This window comes from Pollicipes pollicipes, unplaced genomic scaffold (genome assembly GCF_011947565.3).
Source record: "Pollicipes pollicipes isolate AB1234 unplaced genomic scaffold, Ppol_2.1 Scaffold_6138;HRSCAF=7277_pilon_pilon_pilon, whole genome shotgun sequence".
Lineage (NCBI taxonomy): Eukaryota > Metazoa > Arthropoda > Thecostraca > Pollicipedomorpha > Pollicipedidae > Pollicipes > Pollicipes pollicipes.
Genome location: NW_023596818.1, coordinates 18,147,975 through 18,169,104, shown reverse-complemented (window position 1 = coordinate 18,169,104; position 21,130 = coordinate 18,147,975). Strand labels below are relative to the sequence as shown.

Sequence of the window (21,130 nt, the reverse complement as noted above, 5' to 3'; positions counted from 1 at the left end):
GCGACAGGCACTGGTCACAGCCGCACGAGGGCTTTCCGGATCCACCGGGCGCGCAGGCTGCGCCCGACAAGTTGCGACACCGCGTGCGCGGGACCCGTCGGACGCGTGTCGGCTGTTTGTCGCGGGAGCGCGCTGTTGATAGATTTCGTGGCGCCTCGCACGGGGCTATCGCTGATCGGAGCGTGCGAGGCGCGCAGTCTGAGAGCGCCTTGCAGCCAGGCTGATTGGGATGCTACTTTGGACGGCCGGTGTGCTTTTTTGGAATCTGGTGGCGGCTGGGCGAGCTAAGGTGATGGGAAATATCTGATAGTCCTGTTCACTTTGAATATACTATGGGAATCTTCTGAAAGTTACGTCTTCACGTGACTCCTGGCGAGCCAGACACAATCCGGAATTTTTCTATGGCGATATTCACGATAGGTATTGCGACTAATCATCAAACGCCTTCCATTTCCTTGCAAACGACGCTATCTGGGCGGGGGGGGGGGGGTTAAAGGTGACGAAAAATGTTGGTGATGACAGAATTTCTCTCGCTGAGGTCGGTTTCGTCAGCCGTCCGCCGTACACCTCACACAGAATAGAGCCTGCATAACAACACGTCGCAGACACTAGACACTGACACGCGCCCACGCTCCACAACACCGTCGCCCTCCGCCCATTCGGCGGGGCCCGCGCTCGGCCGGGGCGCAGCCTCCGAGCCCGTGACGGCCAGTGGGCGGTCGCCATGACACTGGGCTGCCCCGAGCGGCCGTACCTGTCAGTGGAGCCGCCGGCCACTCCCGCGCCTCGCTGGCCGACAACAAAGCAGCCGCCCCAGGCGCCCGCCGCACACGGCAGAGCGCCCTCCGTGCGGAGCCGTTGGTGGACATGCTCCCGCGCAGCGGCCGCGTCACTGGTGCACGCTCGTGGCTGCTGAGGTATCGAACGCCGCTGACTTCGGTTAGATTTTCTTGAGCGATGTAGTACGCCACGGTATCGGGGCTGCGAAAATTAGTGCAGTTTCGCTGTTGCTTTATTTCAAATTCCGATGCGAAAGCGCAGCCCTTGCTATATGGCATGGCGTAGCTACAAGCAAAAGACCACGGGACATAACCCAAGCCTCGACAGTTTTCGTCATTCACGGTTAATAAACACTTCTGGATGTTTGGGTGCGCTCACTTTGAAGCGCACGAAAACACGTCATCGACCCAAATCCGAGGCATTTCGCAAACGTCCTCGCATAGCATTTGTAGTGGCACCGAACAATCACTCACGTGCGGGGTCAAGATAGGTTCCTCTATCGCTGCTGATCAGCCTTGATCCCACGATTACAGGCTGACATTTTTCAACCGCCTACAAGACCAGAAATGAGCCTCTGACAGTCACTCAGGCTCATGACGCCCATCAGTCTTTCCCAGCGCCCACGACATGAAGTCGCAGTTTAACGACGACCATTGGGGGGCCTCATTAGTCAAGTGGCTATATCTGAGGCCTGGAATGCCTCCCCGTGCCGTGGTCTGGCCGATACTAACACACACACTGTCTGCACGAGCTCCACCCCTGCGCTCAGCGAGGTTTGCGTGCCAAGCGAAGGAAGTACGCATCGTCTTCAGCCGCCAGCAACCTCGCTCTCCCTCTCTCTTTCTTGCTCTCTCTCTCTCTCTCTCTCTCTCTCTCTCTCTCTCTCTCTCTCTCTCTCTCTCTCTCTCTATCTCTCTCTCTCTCTCTCTCTCTCTCTCTCTCTCTCTCTCTCTTTCTCCCTCTCTCTCTCTCTCTCTCTCTCTCTTCTTTTCTCTATCTGTCTCTCTCTGTCTGTCTCCTCCTTTTCTTTCTTTCTCTGCAATTTTAGCGCAATTATCCTCACTACAATTTTCTAATGAGCCCTGCCCTCGTTATCTTCTTTCCGTTTATTTCCATCGTCTTGCTCCGTTCAATATTTTCATGCTTTTCTGTTCCGTCACTTTTCTCCTCTGCCTGTGCCTCTCTTCCTGGCCACGTTTTCCCTTTTTCTCCCACGTTCTGCGATCCCCTATATGAATACGCTAGCACGCTCCCATCTTCCAGCGTTTCTCCGTGCAGTGCACAGCGGTAGCAGGCGAGCAGCGGGAAACTTCAGTGCGACAGGAAGCTCTAATCAGCCTCATGTGCCCATAAAACGCCCCTCGCCGTGCAGGGCATCCGGCAGCTCCCGTCCCCGCCTGTTGCCGGACCCCCAGCGCTGCTGTGGCCGCGGCCCGTCCGCTCACGCCGACACGCTGCTGCCTGCCAGCCCGCTGCCGCTGCTGCGGCCAACCCCCCTCCCCCGTGGCCGTCGCGTGCAGACGACTGCTCTGGGGGTGATCTGTCGCCCGCATGCTACAGCCCTGCCACTGTGAACTTCGGTGACGGCCCGGTAGTGGTTGACCCCGTTTTGGTTGTGGTAGGGGTCGGTCTGGTTTTTCTAGAGCATGTTCACGTGCTTTTATTCGAATTGTTTTTAAGCCCTCAGACCGGCAGTATGACAAGCGTCAAGAAGCTTTCACGTCCCAGGGCGTGTGCGCCTGTACTGACGTGGCCCGTGTCGCTCAGCTAAAAACGAGCCGTCGGGAAACAATGCGTCAAAGGTCGCTGGTTGGATGACCGCGATTGCGGCGATGCCGACTGGGCAACACAGACGTCCACGATAGGCATCTGCGCTCGCACTCACAACGGCTGACGGCCCTCCGCCTGCAGGGCGTCTGGTCTTCACTGGACGAGGAAGACCAGGTCACCACGCGGCACCAGAAGTCCGAGAAGGCCGCCAAGCGAAGCACCACCAATCTTAACAACGACCTTCACGCCACCCGGGTAGGTGGGGTGGAGAGTGGTGGCCGGTCTGCCGGGGTAGGTAGGGTGGAGAGTGGTGGCCGGTCTGCCCGGGTGGGTGGGGTGGAAAGTGGTGGCCGGTCTTCCCGGGTAGGTAGGGTGGAGAGTGGTGGCCGGTCTTTTCCCGGGTAGATGGAGTGAAGAGTGGTGACCGGTCTGCCCGGGTAGGTGGGGTGGAGAGTGGTGGCCGGTCTTTTCCCGGTTAGGTGGGGTGAAGAGTGGTGACCGGTCTACCCGGGTAGGTGAGGTGGAAAGTGGTGGCCTGACTGCCCGGGGTAGGTGAGGCGAAGAGTGGTGGCCCATCTGCTTCTGTGTATTGTGCTTTGATTCCGACCGCCCCTGCCAGGGACCTAAAGCCTGGGATTTCCTATCCAATTCTCGGAGGCCTGGCGCAATTGTTTCCAGCGGGCTTGCCACGGTCCCGAGTAAACGTCATGCAAGATGGCGGCGTCGCGCCGACGACCGTTGTTTTCACTTCTGGGACAAGCTCCAAACGGCGCAACGCCTTTTGAGCGGACGATCCATTCCGGTTTGGCACTCACACGCGATTGGTTGTCCGGACGTTCCGGGGCGGGGCGTGCTTAGCGTGAGTAGCGTCGGCCAGGAATCCCATTCAATGTGACCTTGAGACGCTGCAGCGTACTGGAAATAAAGCTGGGTAGAATGTGCGCAGCCCCTCTGCAACCTACCGTTCGAAGACGCTTAAACTGGAATGGGGAGGTGTTTGTTCGGTATGGTAAAGCATGTGGCCCTTGCGTAAGGACTGGATCGGCCACGAGGTGTAACGACCTGCCTGATAGCTGTCACGCCGACCGTGTCGTAACGCAATTATGACACGTCCCGACACAGGCTTATGAGCTGGGGAGTGGAGCGGCCCGTGGCTTACTCACTTCCCGTGAGTGCGTAACTTCACCCTATCGCGAAATGCTGTAAATAACTCTACAAATAACGTCGGCCGTTGACTTACCCACTTTGGGAAGATATCTGTACAACCGCTGCTACACCCAGGAGCGAGTGTCGTGTGTGGTATCGCGTGTGGCCACTGGCTGGGGTCACGCACCCCAGCCGCCGCAACGTTCGGTCACACCGTGCAACAAAGCTGTGCCCTTGCAGGACCGCCAGCGGACGTCGCTGTCGAGCGAGGACGACGGCCGGCCCCGGCGCGTGTCACGCGAGCGGTCCGCATCGCCCGAGCGAGGCCCAGACAAGGTCAAGAAGAAGGGCTGGCTCTCGTCCACGCTCAGCCGACTCGACTTCAAGTCACGGAAGCATGCCGAGGCGAAGAAGGCGGAACCCAGCGGGGGCGGCGGCGGGGGACCCTCGGGCCGCGCGGTGACGCGGGCCCCGAGCCAGCCGGGCCCAGCGGCCGGCGGCCGGACGCCGCGAGGCCCGCTCCGGCAGCCGCGACAGCCGCTCTGGCAGCCGCGAGCCGCCGCGCCGGCCGGCCGGCCGCACCCCCAGCTTCTCGCAGCGCTACTTCGGCGAGAGTGACGGCACGGCGGGCGGCGAGGCGGCGAGGCGGCCGGTGCGCCGCCACGGCAGCGCCGCCGGCCCGCCGCCGCAGAGCCTCGCATCCTCCGTCAACAGCAGCGACGCCGGCCACGGCGCCAGCCGCGTCAGCAGCGGCTCCGGCCGCTCCGTCTTCCTCCACGCCACCACCGTGGCCGACATCCCGCCGCCGGAGGCCGGCGAGCTGGGCGCGCGCGCCGGCAGCCGCGGCGATCTGACCGCCGCGCCGCTCCCGGCGCGCGAACGGCGCAAGGTAGCGCGCTCGTTCTCGCTCGTCGCGCCGTTCCGGCCCAAACACCAGCGGGAGAAGGAGATCGTCTACGAGAACCAGACAGGCCAGGCGAACGGGCGGCCGCCGCGGCCGCCACAGCGGCAGCGGCGCGGCTCGCGGGACTCGCTGCTGGGGGAGCGCGAGGCCAAACAGCGCCGGCCCGTGGCGCGCTCGGTCAGCATGCCTAAGGACGCCCGCGCGGCCGGCTTCTTCAGAAGCAAGGAGAAGACGGTGCGGTAACCGGATCTACGAAACAAGGTGAGGCTGAGGGAGCGGGAGCAGGCTGGAGCGACAGGATTCCGTGGGTGTTCTCTTTCTCCGCTCAGTTGGCAGGGTATCAATTAGCTCCGGAATTTGACCTCCCGGAGTGCCTGCGCCCTCCTGACGATTTTTGGCAGCATTTCGGCTGCTAATGAGCTGTGTCATCACAAGCGGTGGAGTTAATTTGATGCGTAGCCGAACCTGCTGCTCACCTGCCACATAATCAGACATGTGGAGGAGGTGAGGACAGGTTCTACGCTTTATCGCAGAGGACTCCTGTTGTCTTAAGTGCGGCTGTACAAAACCTGCCAGCCGTAAAAAAACACCATTTAGTGACTGTCACAACTGCGTTATCGATACAGTGATAACGTCTAGAAGAAACACAACATGCTATAGCTGGCTCAGTAAAAGTGTGTGCTTACATACTATGCTACGAGACCCGAATTAATTGCTCACAATATTATTCAAGATGCCGCCGTTTGTCATAGGCGCACATTATTTTTGCATTTTAGTCAACGCAGCTGGTGCATAATCACCTTAGCTAAATATTCTGCAACATTTCACCCAAAAAAACCACAGACTTATCTTAAGGTATGTCCTTTCAAACGATGCACCCAGAATGCTAGAGCAAAGATGGACGGGCGCCAAAGGCCAGTCCATTCCTTGTCGTTGCCGACAATAGCAAATCCCCCGCTGTTTTTCACCCACGGGCTCACGTCCCCTCGATGAAGACCACCACTGACATCTTTAGAAGCCAGTGCGGCCATCCCGCAGCCGGCGCTGGTGACTCGCTGACAGTGAAACGTCTGAGCCGGGCGGCGGCCTGACCTGCTTCGCTGCCCATTCAGCAGGCCAGACCGCCCAGGGCGGGGGAGTGACCTTCCCGGCCGCTCCCCCGCCGTGCGTGACCTCCCATCGTGCCCCGGTGACGCGGAGAAATGGGACGCGCCACTGCGGACGCGCCGGGCTCAGAGCGCGCTGGCAGGGGGATGTATCACGGCGACGCCGCCCGGAGATCTCACGATATTGCGAACGGCAGCGGACAAAAACCCGTGGCGGGGTCGTGGGAGCGCATCCGAACTCGCTTGTCCGCCGAGCCGACCCATACAAATAGCAGCGCTGACTTTGTTTGCACTTGTCGCGAGCAGGCAGCGGACCGGGGGAATACAATTTGGGGATGCTAAAGTACGTGCCGATTATTTGTCAGCAGTTTTCCATTCTTCCCTTTTTCACGCCCGGACTCTTGCCCCATGACGCCACATTCTTCTCTCAGAGGAAGTCTTTAGACCTCGACCCATCGTGTTCCCTTCCCGCACCCGCCCACCCTGACCCGCTGAGCTCTCCCTCTCCCCCTTTTTCTCATGCCTCGGGCTTCCAGCCCCTGGAAGGCCCAGTGAGCCGTCCATCACCACAGCGCCTTGTTTTCCCGGCCGCGCCGTTCGATGTTGCGTCACGGCGTTTGAGCATTCCTTCTGTGCCGGCCAGGCGCGCCCGGTGCGCCCTCGCCACGCACTCGGCGGCGCGCCGGCCCCGCCGCAGTGAAAGTGAACGGCGCCGCCGGCGCGGGGGACGCGGGATGACCCCAGGTCAACAGCAGTGGTGCCAACACAGGCTCAGAAGGTGGACGACGAGGGGTGCAGGCTTATCTTAGCGGGCAGGCTTGGCGGAGACTTCAGCGCCTGTCCGCTGTGCCGACTCGTGGCGTGGTAACGCGTGCACAAATTGGCGGATACTACGACACTAACTGAGCGTTCATGTGGTCACCATCCAAACTCCACCAGGCACCGGAGAACCAATACAGCTCACTTCAGTGACTGAATTCGTTCAAGTTTCCCCTCGCGCACTGGATCAGCACCCTTTTTCTCGCGTCGGCTCCTAAGTGTGAGCTTCTGACGCCCGCAGCGCCAGGCCCGCCTGATCATTTCCCACCGCTGGAGACCAGCTGGCTCACCTCGACGTCAGAGGGCGCATGACCGCTGCCTCGCCGGGCCTCCCAAGTGCGCTGGCCGGCGCGCGCGGTGTCGTCACCTTACGCGCAGCCGGCGAGGGCGGAGGCGCCGCCGCTGACCCCGCCGCGGCCTTTCCTCTGGCCGTATACGGCGCGGTCAAGGCAGCGCCCGTCGCTGTCGGCGGCGCGACAAAGGCGCCCCCGGCGCGACACCGCGGCGAATGCGGCGCAGGGTGGGGTGCGTGTGCGCGAGCGATGCCCCGAGATGCGCAGGGCATCGCTCGCTGGGCGCGAGAGATGGCGCACAGGGGCGTGGGAGTCGGGCGTCGGTGCCGAGGTTCTAATATGGGGCTGTCTCGCGCCTCCATTGTGTACAGATTCCTAACAGGTACTTGACCTGAATTACCGGGGCAACCTCGCCGAGATGTCGGTGCGTCAAAACCACCTGACATTATCTTTCGTGACTGCCCCTTTATTAGTGCGAAGTCTGGCTCCAGAGTCCGACATGGTAGACGCTGATTTTGCAACTGGCACGATTGCACCAAAGCACACTTCTCAATGAAAGGAATGCCGGCAACCTATCAGTCTCATGCTTAACAGACTCGGTATTGGGCCATATACATCGCAGTTAGGATTCCATCCACGTGCTGAGGCGTGTGTCGAAACACAAGCATTCAACGCAGTCTGAGCTAATCTGATGTTGTCAGAGCCTAAAATCTGCCTCGCACGTTGTAACTAATGCCATGGAAAATAAATGGCATATCTGCACGCGAACCTTAAGAGTCACGCAAGACAATGGGTTCCAGATTGGAATGCCCTTACACAGCCCGGTGATCCTTACACCAGGGCGCCAACCACACAAAGACACAAACCCGTCACCGCCAAGGGCATCTTACTGCAGTCCTCCTTCACGGGCACTGACCAACGCCGGAGGTCCCGGTGCTAAGGATTCCCAACTACGACAGCGCGGAGCGGTGCCTCGGCCTCCTCGCGCGGCAGTGACGCAGAAGTACTGGTCCAGAGTGCATCAGAGCTCATGACTCGACCGTTTCTCCGGAGCAGTGATCATGACCTGAGAGCGCGGTCATTCGTCCCGCCCCACTCTCCCCCGCTCCTGGCCCGGTGGGTGCTCGTGGTCAGTGAACCCGCGGGACGGGCGGCCGTACCGATCTTGACTTTCTGCGGGGCGAGTGCTGTCCCTGCAGACTTAGAGACAGGTTCGGGTGTTGCTTTGCACTAGTCTAGACAAAACAGCTGAGGTCATGGGCACTGTCTGGAGTCAGTAGCCGTTATCACGAAGGCATAGGGGTAAAATACTTAAAGTGTCTCGACACATTGGTTCGAAACATATGCAATTTCACAAGCAGTCAAACACATATTTCTAGCAAAACTTTATAACTCTAACCCTAACTCAAAACTGTCGCTTCTATCGCAAACCAGTCGTGGGAGGCAAGTAACCAAGGCTTGAAATGCTCGGGATATAAATCAGCAGGCAGCTCACCCAGCAACATTTTTTAAGCAATGTTTCGCAACACGTATAACAAGAATTTGTGAAAGCACCCAAGCTTTTGAAAGGCCGATGCATCCTCACGTCAAATCCTCTCCTTTGGCGACATTCTTTCAGAAAAGGAACAGTTCATCTAAAACCCTGCCGTGTGTCACCCCTCTCATTACCGTTTTCATCGGCCTCTCGAGTAATCGTATTATCGTTCATCTATGACCTCGTCGCGAAGCCAGCCCGCCGAACTCTTTCATATGCTGGGGAGGCCAGACAGGGTAGGGTGGCGTGCTTCGAGCATGGTTTCCGCGTCCGAGGTCCGCGCGCCGTCTCTTTTCCAGCTGAGGCCCCGCCGAGGCCCCTCAGTGGAGGGCGGAAGGGGGCGTGGCGCCATTGGCCGGTAGTGACAGACGCGGCCCTGTTATGTGGCGCGGCAGTGACCTCGCACGCCACCGTGACCTTCGCGGCCGCAGCACGCGCCGCATCCGGCTGGGCGACACCCCCAGGGCGCTTGCGTGTCACAAGAGCTCGCCATCGCATTGTCTCGCGAGCAGGACCACCTCCTTCGGCAGCGACGCTGCAGACGTGATTGTTCGTCGTGGCACGAACTCGGAACAACACCCGACGGCGCCTGCTCACAGCACAGGCTCGCGTAGGGATACATGTAAATATATTTTTGTTTCTAAGACTGCACGAGACATTATGCGGCTTGAAATGGTATCGGTATTATTATGGAGAGGATTCGTCAAATGGAAAAGTGAAAAATTGAAAAGAAAAACAGATGACATCTTAAAGCGAAAACATTAGTGCAAACACAAATGGCTGCAACCGAGCTAAAGACCGAACCGCTCTTTCTCTTTCTTTTAACATCTATAACACCAACACCATCTATCACCGATGTATCAAACGCTGCATCAATCTTCTGATAGCAAAACACCCGCAAAAAGACCTCGCCATGATGACGATAGGAAGCACCACTTGGCTAACGCCGTTTTGCGCGTTCCGCTGCTGTTCCGTCCGACAGCACCGGGCGCCGAGCGCGCGCCCCTGCACGGCGACTGTTCCGGCGCAGCGGCGACGAACGCGCCGAGTCACCGCGCCGCCGGCAGACGCGGCGCGGGCGTGTCAGGTAATGAATCCGGCAATGTCGAGCTCTATGTCATGCCGCGGCGGAGGATGCCTGTCGGCGCGGCGCGGTGCCGCCGGCGCCTCCGCCGCCGAACTCTGCACGACCGGGCGTCGGCGTCCCGTCGGTGAGGGGCGTGGGGTGGACCGTGACGGCGCCGACCTCCGCGAGCCGAGTACGTGTGTGAATGGGTGCAGCGCGGCAGACGGACAGGGGCGCACTCAGCGGCGGCCACAGGGGAGGTGCCTCCAAACGTGTGTGGGGCTAGGGGGGGGGGGATGAGGCTAACCATGTGGTGCTCCTCTCGCTGCAAGGGAGGCTTCCATACGTGGAGGTGCGAGCTGTTTCCCACATTGAAGGGGAGAGTATGTGTTCCCGTATGTGAGGAACGTGCGCCCCGTATGAGACCGCTGCGTATAGCAGGGGAGTTCCTACTCGCATGAGAGGAAAAATGTCCCGCATATGACGAGGGAGGTGCTCTCACCGCTCACCGCGTGGAAGAGAACTCCTCCCTGCGTGGGAGGCATGGGGGTGGTCCCGGGAAGATACGGACAAGGTCGCGGCGTGTAGTGCGCAGAGTGACGCACGTGTCGGGGCAGGGTTCATGGGGCGCCGACTGGCGCACCGACGTCGTGCTACCGATGGACGCGAGGAGGCGGCCGTTTATACCGAAGCATGCGGTGAAGAGCTTTTCTCAGTAGTTGGCTCGTAGTTATAATTCATTCGCCCGTGTGGTGATGTTTGCCTGGTGATAACTCAAATTTCGTGCCAGCTCGCGAAGACACGTACCGAAGAATCGTGCGTTTCACTGCAGGGGTGGTCAATTAATTTTGCATTCTACGGAAATCAAATGCTTCCCGCGACGAATTTGAAGCCGTGGTCGCCTGCTGAGAAAGACTTATTGGTTCTTGCAGCCCCCTGCGGAGACTACATAAGTCGACTGAGGCACGATCACCGGCGACTGCATCACAGCGTTTCGGAGTAACACTGGTTTCCAAGAAGTTCGGTCACAGCGATGAAATCTATGTGATCCCATGGAGCCTCATTACACAGGGATACGGAGCACTCCAGGACGCGTGTATCTCGAATTGATCTTTGTACAAGGCAATCTGAGAAGGACCAACGACCGAGTACTTGTTTCGGGCAGCGATAAAATTCCGATCCCGAGTGCGAATGGGCCATGCTGGGTCTGGGCGACCGGGCTGATCTGAGGAGCATTTCCGAGTCTTGTGACGGCACTGCCATTGCTCGGACCGGCATCAGGCACGACGATCTCGAAACGTCCCCAGAATTCCGGGCAAACGGCCTCGTTCTCCCCAGCTGGGACAGGGCCGCCGACTGTCGCCGGCGGAGCGATTAGAAGGCTCCTCCCGCGCGCGGGGCGCTCCTGTGACCTCCACGCTGCCGCACCGCCTTCCACGTCTGCCCGCCTCGCCCGCAGTTCGCGCCAAATTGCGCGATCGCGCCGCGCCCGACCCGCCAATTCCAACGCGAAAAACGCGGCGACGGTGACGACGTTCCGCTAGCGATGAGCGCTGCGCGGTGGCGCTGCGCTTTTGTCGCACGTGCTGCCTGACATTGGCGACCACCTGTTGCGTCGGCCGACCAAGGTCACTGGTGTTGTGATGTGGGCCGATGCCCGGCGCGCCGGCCGGCGGTGGCGGGAGCCGCGGGAAATGGCGCGAACTGAAGGAAGCGATCGGAGCGCATCGGACGGGATCAGACCGGTCAAGGAAACGCGCTGACCTTCGCAGCTGCTTTCGGTGAGAGACGCGGGTATCATGTGATCGGTGAGCATTTCCAGCCGCGTGACGCTCCAGCGTATGCGTGACATTTTGTTAATGTTCGGGTGGCCCTGATCACTAAAGTTTAATCGTTCACACGTTTGGCGGGTAAGACGACGAAGACCCATTTGCGCCCACGCACAGTGCGAGATGATTCAGACGGTCTTATATGGTCACGCGTTTCATTAAACAATTTTGAGAGTTAACCTCCACACCAATATTGATTATGATCACGCCCTATTACCCAGACAATTGCGATGGACATGGAGAATAATGAGGAGGTAATTTTCTCGTTAGGAAATTGAAAAAAGATGACCACACGTCGCCTTAAGTTGTTTCCAATTCCTCTAAGCGGGAGTTAGAGGAGATAAATTCACTCTCCTGCTTCTATTAATGGCGCATTCCATTCGCCGCTCTAATGATGAACAGAGCTGGATGCGTTATTGTGTGGCACCCTCAGCTGGCTGCCGCCTCCGAAATAATAAATTCAGCTCAACATGCTCGCCTCGCAAACGCACTCGTCACGTTACCAACAAAACAAAGCTATTGAATCGATAATCGCCCACTTGGTACGTTCGAGCCGCCTCCACCGTGTGGCCTGAGGGTCTGATTGGCCACTAAAGCGTAATTCTGCGCCCTCCGCTGTTTAGCTATTCTGCTCGACCAGGATGTTTGGCATCCTTGGCTGAAATGTATTCGGGCGGTTTGAGACTTGCACTAAGGCGCCCGGTGCTGCTCTGCTGCGACTTTGCCTAGTCATGTGCAAGCATGGGGTGTTAGTATGCTTGATTAACCTGCTGCGGTGAACATATCCCACGAGTGGCAGTGCAGGCTGTTCTCACAACCATCGTTAAATGTCTACGTTGGTGCGTTCCTACATAGACAAAAGGAATGAAGAGCAGCTTTTTGTGGATTGCTTGACGCATTATTGATTGATGAAGCTCAAGCTTTTTAAAGCACAGTTTGTGGACAAGCATAGGAAGCTTGGGAAAAATACCTGCTCAAGTGATTTAGATTAATTTAAAAAGTCATTGTAATATCAGGCCCAGAAATTGTATTCCATTGTCACGCTTGACATGCGCATGGCACGGTAACTGGGTCCTAGTTGTCCTAGTTGCCCTAGTCGTCCTAGTTGCCGCCGGCCGGTCAACGCAAGAATTAAGGGCTGCGATAGGCCTGTTGTCAACAAGGACTACGGTTCCTCAGTGCCAAAACTGCAGCTGACCCGCGTGATGACACCCAGGGACACGCCGGCCCGTTTAGACGACACCTCTGGCCTCGGCAGACCTATTGGGATGATAACTAGGGCCGGGGACCGGCCGCGCTCGCCGCGTCCACGATGTGGGCAGTGACTGGCAGATGTCTCGGACGGCGCGACCCAGAAGGCCGGCCGCGGCCCCACAAGGCCGTCCGCGGCTGCGGCTCATTAGCGATACACCGGCGCGCTTTGTTGGCCGCGGCGGCCGGCAAAAAGGCGGCGATGACGGCGTCGCCGCTGCAGGACGATCGGTTGCCGGCACGTACTCGCCGCCTCTTTGTGGCGACAGCGAGCACGGTGAGGCTGCAGCTGCGGGAGAGTGCGACACGCACGCCGGGCAGGCCAGTCGCCGGGATGAGCGGTCGTCTCTGAAAGAGCCGAATGCCTTGGGCAGACTGCGGTGCAGCATAATTGGGTATCTGAAGAAACACCATCTGGCCTTGACTCACCTGCCCCAGGCCCTTCCTCCGACTGCCCACTCCCGGCAAAGTCAGTCGAACGACTCGGACTCAGTTCGTCATGTCAGTTGTCATGTCAGCCTGACATGTAATCCGTTAGCAGGGCTTGGGTCGGCTCCCGGTGATCGCAGGTCGAAGCGCAGATCGATGACTGGACATAGTTTTTGCGACCCTCCTGTTGCGCCCTGCGCTGTTTGCCGGCGGCCGGCTGCTGTGGCCGCTGCCACTGGGCCGCAGGTCACACACACTCGACGCTAGATGAGCCCCGCCACACCGTCAAGATGCTCAGAGGCGCGTGCACGTAGGTGGATTCGGTACAGAGAATTTAGTCATTGCGATGCAAAACATGATTGTTACGCTCCGAACTCCAAAGATATTGATACTTCACAAGATACTTCATCGATTTCTCAACGCCTGAAACGTGTACACCCTTACCACTGCTTGCATCAAAAATCGTGCACGCCCACGGTAAGCTACTTTGCTAACAATTAGCTACCGTATAGTTTACCTTTGGAGCAGTCGGCACCTAAAAGCGGTCGACCCTCGCCCACTTGAAAGTCACCCTCCACACAGCAAGGCATCCGAGCCGGCCTGGGGCCATCCGTCGCCTTGGAATGGTCCGGTAGCCGTTGAACTTGACAGGTCCGGCGTTATCAGCACCTTCCGTCGCGCCAACAGCGAGCACCGATCATTGTCTCTGAGCGTGTTTGGCAGCCGTCGATGGACGCCTCGTCCCCAGGGTTGTCGCGCGTCTCGCCGCGTCTGGTCGGGCCTTGTCTAATCAGGATCTGGTGTGTCTGCGGGAGGTTGAGCGAAACATGAGCATCATCCACGGCCATCCGCACCGGTGATCCTATTGCCATGCTTCCATTGCTTTCATTAAACTAATTAGCAGAAGTGAAAACAGCGGAATCATTGTTTCCGGGCCGAAGCCACTTTTAGCATGGCATGCTCTAGCGCTCGTGCAAATTCAAGGTGCAGGCAGGCTACATCCTGTCGCTATTCTTGCACCTATGATTTGCGTGTGTACCGTGTACATTCATGCTACACTGACTGCTGACAACAAAATTACACTTGTGAAAACGATGGCGGTGTTAGCAGAATAGCTCGCCGCTCGTTTGCGAACTCAATAACTCCTCTTTAAAGCGTCCAAGAGCTTTGCCAGCGTCCGACTCGCAGAGCCATGACCCTGTCATTCTCCAGTCAGCGACACCACGGCGCGAGCCTCTGATCTCGGATGCGCGGCGGTTAGCGACGCGCCGTGCCCACATGACAGCCGGCGCGCGGCGTCACTCCCTGGTGCGTTTCCCCACCACCGTCCGAGCGCCGGCCAGCCGGCGGCGCCTGCCGATGCGTCTGATAGCTGCGATGGTGATGTTATGCAACGGCGCAGGCGCTCGGCCGGCGCGGGCCCTCGGCTGGCGCGGGCCCTCGGCTGGCGCGGGCCGGCCGCCGCTATCGGCGCCGCGTTAGGAAACCGCCTGCGCGACCCGACCCCGTGACCTCGCCCCCGGCGGCGGCGGCGGCGGCGGCGGCGCGGTGCGTTTTCACCGGCCCCTCGGCCCGCCTTCCGGCCTATAAACAGTGACACGCCGAAAGTGTGTTTACGCCGGGCGGCGGCGGCGCTACGCGAATCCGCTGCCGCCGTATTATGCGGCGAGGTATGAGCGCGCGCATCGACAGCTGTGGGGTGACGAGGGCCAGCTTCACCAATAGGCCGATAAAATATGCGTTTTTCGGCGCGGCCTCGCTGCCGCCGCCAGTGAAAGCGACGGACGCGGCGCTCGCCGTCCCGCTGGCTAATTGAGCTCATCACGGGCCTGGGAGCAAGCGGGCTCGCACCGCGTCGTCCGCACGTGATGCCACCCTAATAAAATCTGCTTTGGGCCACTTAACACGCAAGACCGCCAGTGCGGACCGCCTAACCGGGCCCCGGAGAAACTGCAGTGGCTACGGATTCGCGCGTAGGAAAGGCGTAAGTGCCGGGTTGCGTGCCGCAGAGCGGAGGCAGCTTGCGATATCGGCCGTGGTGGCCGTGCGGTGGCGTTGGTTTGGGCAGCCGGTGGGAGTGTCGGCATTCCTCGCTCCGCTGTGTGGAGATTGTTCAGCACATCACGATGCTTGGCGAGGTGTACACCGTTCTGCGTCTCTTTCCGGGGAGAGCCACTCGTGGTCACGCCATGCTGCTCTGCTGTCGCCGCGACGAGCCGATGAGACTACGGAAGTACATTCTCCGAAAAGAGACGGGTGTGTACGATGCACGCTATCGCGCTACGGCGCCCTGTGTGCAAGCAATGTCCACCGCCGGTTCACGACAGTCAGGGACAGCGCAGCGCAGTGGTGCAGTCCTAGCACCTGGACGGAAAGGGGTTGGAGACCCGTTGACGACTGTGACATGGCCTCCCGACCTCTCCCAATTGGCTCAAATAAGTCCGCCACCAATTACCACTAATGGTCACTGATGCCCCGTTGAAAATGAGATCAGCCTTAACGCTTGCCATTAAGCCTTAACCATGCCATTTTCCATCCCACCAGCAACACCGTCTGCAAAATTGTTCATCAATCCGAAGTGGCCGTCTTTCATGTGTTGAGCCGTCTCCCAGCCCCCCAGCCCGATGATAACGCACCGTCGCCAGCGCACCCTACCGGCCGGCCAGCCGAGCGGAGCGCCCAGCGCCGTTAGGTTCCGCGTGCGAACCCAGCGGGTCGTCACCTCGACCGCGCAGATTTCGCGGTCGGGCGGGGCGTCACGCACCCGTGACGCACCCGTGACGCGTCCGTGACGTGCCTGGCCCGCGAGCATGGGCGCGCATCCTCCTCTGGCTGCGTGCCGCCGAGCGACCGAGGGTAACGGCGGGTCACTGCTGGGGAGGACGAGCCAGGCGGTCCTGCAGCGAAGAGCGACGAGTGGTGGTGAGGCGGCTGTAATTTGCTTACACGTCCGGCATGCTATATTCTGGTGCAAAAGATTCACAAATAGTTGAGGTGAAGATTGACCGCACACGATGTTGTTTCACAGTTTTGCAAGGAATGAAAGCAGGTTGCGTTGGAAAAGCTGTGGCGATGGTTTGCGCCGAAGAAAGACCATAGTCTAGAACAGAGTCTGATTTGTTTCGTTGCACCACACGGGGTCTTTCCAGCTAGAAGCTTGTTTTGAAAGTGAGAGATTGTCCTGATGGTGCTCTTCGTCTAGTTTGCATATCCGATTTATGGCACGCTCGCCAAGAGGTCCTTTTTCAACAGTACAAATACCCACATCGGCGCACGCCGCAAAAACAGGTTCGCGATTGTGTTTGCATTGGATAAATCGACCGTTTACTGGCCTGGTGCTTGTTGTGATCTGAATTCTGCATACATTAGCATTGTTTCAAGCGAGATTTACAGTGTGTCACGTCTCGGAAACATTAACCAATGCCGGTCCGTAGTGGGCAGCAGTAATATCATGGTCATATTTTACTGCATGCCATCTATTAGAAGCAGCGTTTGACGCCGGTCAAGCTTGGATCGATATAGCATTTAATGTGTGTTTGACGTTTATCCCGTCTCAGAATGTTCAGTCCATATATTTCTCGTAGAGATTACACCTACCATTAGAGCTAATGGCAGCGCGTGGGTCATGTCTCCTTTGATGATTTCCATCACTCACGTGCCTTTCCTCAAGGCTGCTTTTATTCAGAGTGCTAGTTCCACGTGCGATGTAACGAAGCGCGGTGTAAGATATGTGCATAGAAACGCCTGCCGGAGTTACCCGGGTGCAGCGAGTGACCGTGCGGAGACAGACTGATAAACTCCGCGTGGGACGGGGCAGGAGACCGTGGCCGTCTGGCTACCGACGTGGAGACAGACTGCTAAACCCCGCATGGGACGGGGCAGGAGACCGTGGCCGTCTGGCTGCCGACGTGGGCCCTGTCTAAACCCGTCACACGCGAGCGAGTTTGTTGTGGTAACCAATCGTCAAAATTTCACAAGGGACAACCGAGATCGATCACGAAGTGATGTTGTGACACCGCAGATGTTGAACACAGCGCTGCAACGGCTGGCCGGCGTACATTGCACCCTGGTAATCTCCCCCCCCCCCCCCCATGCTAATGACATTCATCAGCTAGTGATGGGCTCAGGTGCCAGCCTTCGAGTTACTCAACAGACAATGTCGGTCACATTGAGTGGACCTCTGCTCCTCTTGGTCCCACCCCCGCAGCCGCACATCATTCGGCACTGGGTAGTGTGGCTAGGTCTTCGCCCGCTCATCTGCCTTCCTCGTCCTGATTTATCCTTGTACTTAAATGCTGTCAGAGCCAGGCCGATCATCGCCGCTCAGATTGCCTGCCACGTTTGACCCAGCCTCCAATCAAGGTCACGAATGTGGGTCAACACGAGACGATTGTTAACCATTTACCAATCGTGAAGCTGACCCTAGCAACCCGCCTAGACCCCAGCCGGCCAGCATCTAAGCCCTGTCTTATACTGTTTAATGCATTTGTGTTCTCGGCAAGTACACATGCAAATCAATGTTGCGAAATTCAGTATACGCTGATGCCAGGCGGCAGCTCCATCGGCCGAACTACAGACCTTACGACAATCACGCCATAGCCCAGAACACCGGCGGCCAGCGAGGGTAGCCGACCAGCACCCGACCAGCGGTGGCCATGGCGGCCCAGGTGGCGGGCTGGTCCCCCCCCCCCTGACAGCGCCGGTGGGCGGCGGTGGCGCGGCCACCCTCCTCTCAAGGCCTCGCCCCTGCGCACTCGCTCCCGACCCCCGTCTGAGAGGCGGCGCACAGAGCGCCGCGGCCCCCGATCATCGACGTGGTCCGAACGTCTGCCAGGCGAACAGGCTGCCCTCGCACACCGCTGGTGTAGAGCTCGACCGCGTCGCTCTCCTCGGGTCTCGTTACGCTCTTTTCTCTGCGTGTAATCCCTGGATTTTTCCCGGCTTGCCTTACGGATCGTCTTTTCTGTTAACCTGCTTATTGTACCCTGCTACTTTTCTTCTCCCTATCGTTCCCCTTTTCTCTATGCTATCTTGTCGTGCTCCCCTACATGCTCTCTCCCATCTCCTGGCCCAAGGCCTTTCCGCCTATTGCCCGATTAAAAACTAAAAGGTGCTGGTAGGATATGTATTCATTACTTCCTCTCTCAACCTATTTCTTATTTTTTCCTCTGTGGCAAAATGCTTTGCCTATCGTTTCGAGACCTTTGGAAGCCCGTGCCGCCGGCTGTGCCGCAGCTGACCAAGCTGCAGGGCCGGGCCGCCCTTGACCGCCGGAAGCCTGTCGTTTGCATGCACTCCCCGTCTCCCAGCCCGCCGTTGTCCCGCCGTCAACATCTGACATCCGGCTGCCGTCTGTTGCCAACAGCTGGCTGCCCCGCCCAGCAGCACAGGGACAGAGGCGTGCCCAGGACGGGCCGATGCAGGCTGTGCCGCTAGTTTGTGCTCAAATGCGCGGGTGAAATTGTGCTAGCTTATTCTCAGGCTTTAATGTCAATGAACTGTCCTGAAGTATTTCACCAGCGCACTTCGACAAAGGGCGCTCTTATGATGCATGCCGCGCAGCAGAGGGGCGATAACGCTGGCTGTTTGGGAGGTGGGTGTTGGCATGGGCTGCGCCTGGCTCATCTGAATATAGCGGAGCCGCCCTAGGCCACGGCTCAACTGGTCTGCCTTGCGCCCACCTCTACGCTACAACACCCCAAGATGATAGGTGCAACAATGCTTGTATGTGGTGGACGCACCAGCCGAATTTAGCATACCCGATTCCTGACACCTGACCCAGGTGTTGGTTATCTGTGCGAAGATCCCTGATCAATGTGAAGTGCCGAGCAGTGACCCCTGCAACAAATCTGTTCATTGTATGGACATAGTCTACGGGCTGTTTCGTAGTCGGCCTCCTGCTTTGTTTACGACACCGGCAGGGAACATCACGCACGTCGAATTATGCGCGCAAAATCCCTTTATATTGCTAAAATGATGTTTTGTATGTGCATCGTTGTGTCCCCGTTGTGTGGTCTGCCTGGATGTCCCGCCTGATATTTAATGGTCTCGTACTTCTTGACTTCAAGTATTGTGATGCTTATTCCCTGGCATCCTCGGCCTTTACGTCATCTGCAAACAGTTGTGTTGCTCGGCCCCGTGGTTCCGCTCGCTCATAACATCTGGGTTTTATTTGACGCCCCGAGCGAACCATCGCGAGTCATCAAGAGCCGCTGCTCCAGCCTCTCAAGATCTCCCGGTGCACCGTTTGACTGCTTTACTTCTGCTTGCAGGTCCCGGACGCGCCGCTCTCACCTTGCCGAGGTCACCGATGTCGGACGAGGTCGCCACTCGGTTCGTCTGCCGCCAGGGGTCACCGGAGGTCACGCTGTGGCGTTCGCTGCCCGTCGAGCCTCGAGCCAGTGCTCCGACCAATCATAACCAATAACAATAAACGCACGTGCGATTGTTATCGGCAGAACGCCAATCACGCGCGGCGTTGGCGCAGGATCCTTCGGGGGCTCCCACAGCGGTGGACGGGGAAGGTTGGCGGCTGTGCCTCGGGGTGGTAAGATGTCGCGCCCCATCCATCCTGACCGAGGGTACATTAGGCGGGCGATTAACCGCGCTGTCGCTACACAATCTGTAGGAGTCGGACCGGCATCTACCGACGAATCACTGTACGTGACCCGAGAGCGTGTGCCGACCTCAACTTTCACTAACTGGCGACGTCTAATTACCTGTGGTTACGTGCGACGACCCGTGTCTCGCGCGCCCGCCCAGAACTGCTCCTCTGTCGAACCTGCGTGCCACGAAAGTAAAAAGTCGTCGCAGACCTGTCCCGTCGGGGCTGGCGTCCGCGTGGGTAAAGTGAACGTAGGTACAGGGTGCTTCGTTCTACCGCGCGAACACTCAACGACGTGACAGGCGTGTTTCGCCACGGAATGTCGCCGTGTGCTAATACAGCGGCGTGCGAATTCCGCGGGCCGCTCCAGCGACCGGCGAGGCTGCGGCGGGGGAAGTGCTGTCCCGCTCGCTGGGACAACCTGGTCGGTCGGCGAGGCTGCAGCAAGGGACGTACTGTCCCGCTCGCTGGCACAACCTGGTCGGTCGGCGAGGCTGCAGCAAGGGACGTGCTGTCCCGTTCGCTGGCACAGCCTGGTCGGCCGTCACAAAGGGAGCCCGCTCATGTTTAGCAAGTGCTTACCGAGTGTGTAACCAGTGTGGCTGTTTTAATACCGGTGTAAAAGACGTGGTCAGCGATTAATCAGTGACTGGCGTGAGGGTGAGTTTTGTGACGGAAGTGGAAACGTTTCGCGAATATGTCATATGTTCTCTGCTTGAGCTTGCTCTCGTGATGCGCTCGTTTGCTCTCGAGCAGACGTCGTGAAAAATACATAGTACTAACGTCAAATGAGACCGATCTTTCCGGGAGTTTATGTATTAATTATACGGGTTATCAATACTGAAGCTGTGGAGACCATTGGATTCAGCAATGCAGTTACCGCTTCATTGTTGCGTTAGCGCTGCTGAATAGTTGTCAATGCATTGAGTGTTGCGTTTGCGGCTTCGACGATTATCGAAACGCATCGGCTAGTTTTTGTAGGCTATAGCCCTCATCAAAAGAACTTGATCGAAATCTGTTGATGCATGTTAACCTGTCATTGGGTGGCACATCTGAACATCAACCACTACTAGCCAACCTCCCCTTAATGTGCCTAATTGGGAAAGTTGACAGAAATACAACGCGCAAGCGGCGCCAAGCATAAAATGAAAGTACAATTAATGTAAGCAAAGAGTTTTTGAGCTCCAGGTTCTCCGGCACTTCAAGTTTGAATTTACACCTTCCAGGATATCTAACGCCTTATTTTGAGACCACTTATCTGGCTGAGCCAATGTGCCGTTATGAATTCAGTAGGTGCTAGCGCTTGTCAACCAAGCAAACACCGAGTAATGCCATTGCAACACCAAGCACTTGTCTAGAATCGGAATACGATCCGTGCATATCATTCATGTAAATTGGAGGTCGAGGCTTCATCGCCCCTTGCATCAACGTATCAAGACCTTCCGCTCGCACACCAAAAGCCAAGCCGCTCTTCTCTCACTTTGATATTTAGCACTCACTGTCTGAGAACAGGAACCCCATGTCGCCGTGTTGACACCACAATAACCCGTCAGACTCACACCCAAGAACAGCGGCTGATCACATTCAGCATACTTAACC

General features: G+C 58.0%; 1 long non-coding RNA gene across 1 annotated transcript; it reads left to right on the top strand.

The window, feature by feature from the left end:
* The first annotated feature begins 4,533 nt into the window (after nt 1-4,533).
* LOC119106415 (uncharacterized) lies at nt 4,534-20,323 on the top strand. The gene is made up of 2 exons (XR_005095133.1): nt 4,534-4,861; nt 19,200-20,323. It is a non-coding gene; the product is annotated as an uncharacterized LOC119106415 (long non-coding RNA).
* Nucleotides 20,324-21,130: the final 807 nt, after the last annotated feature.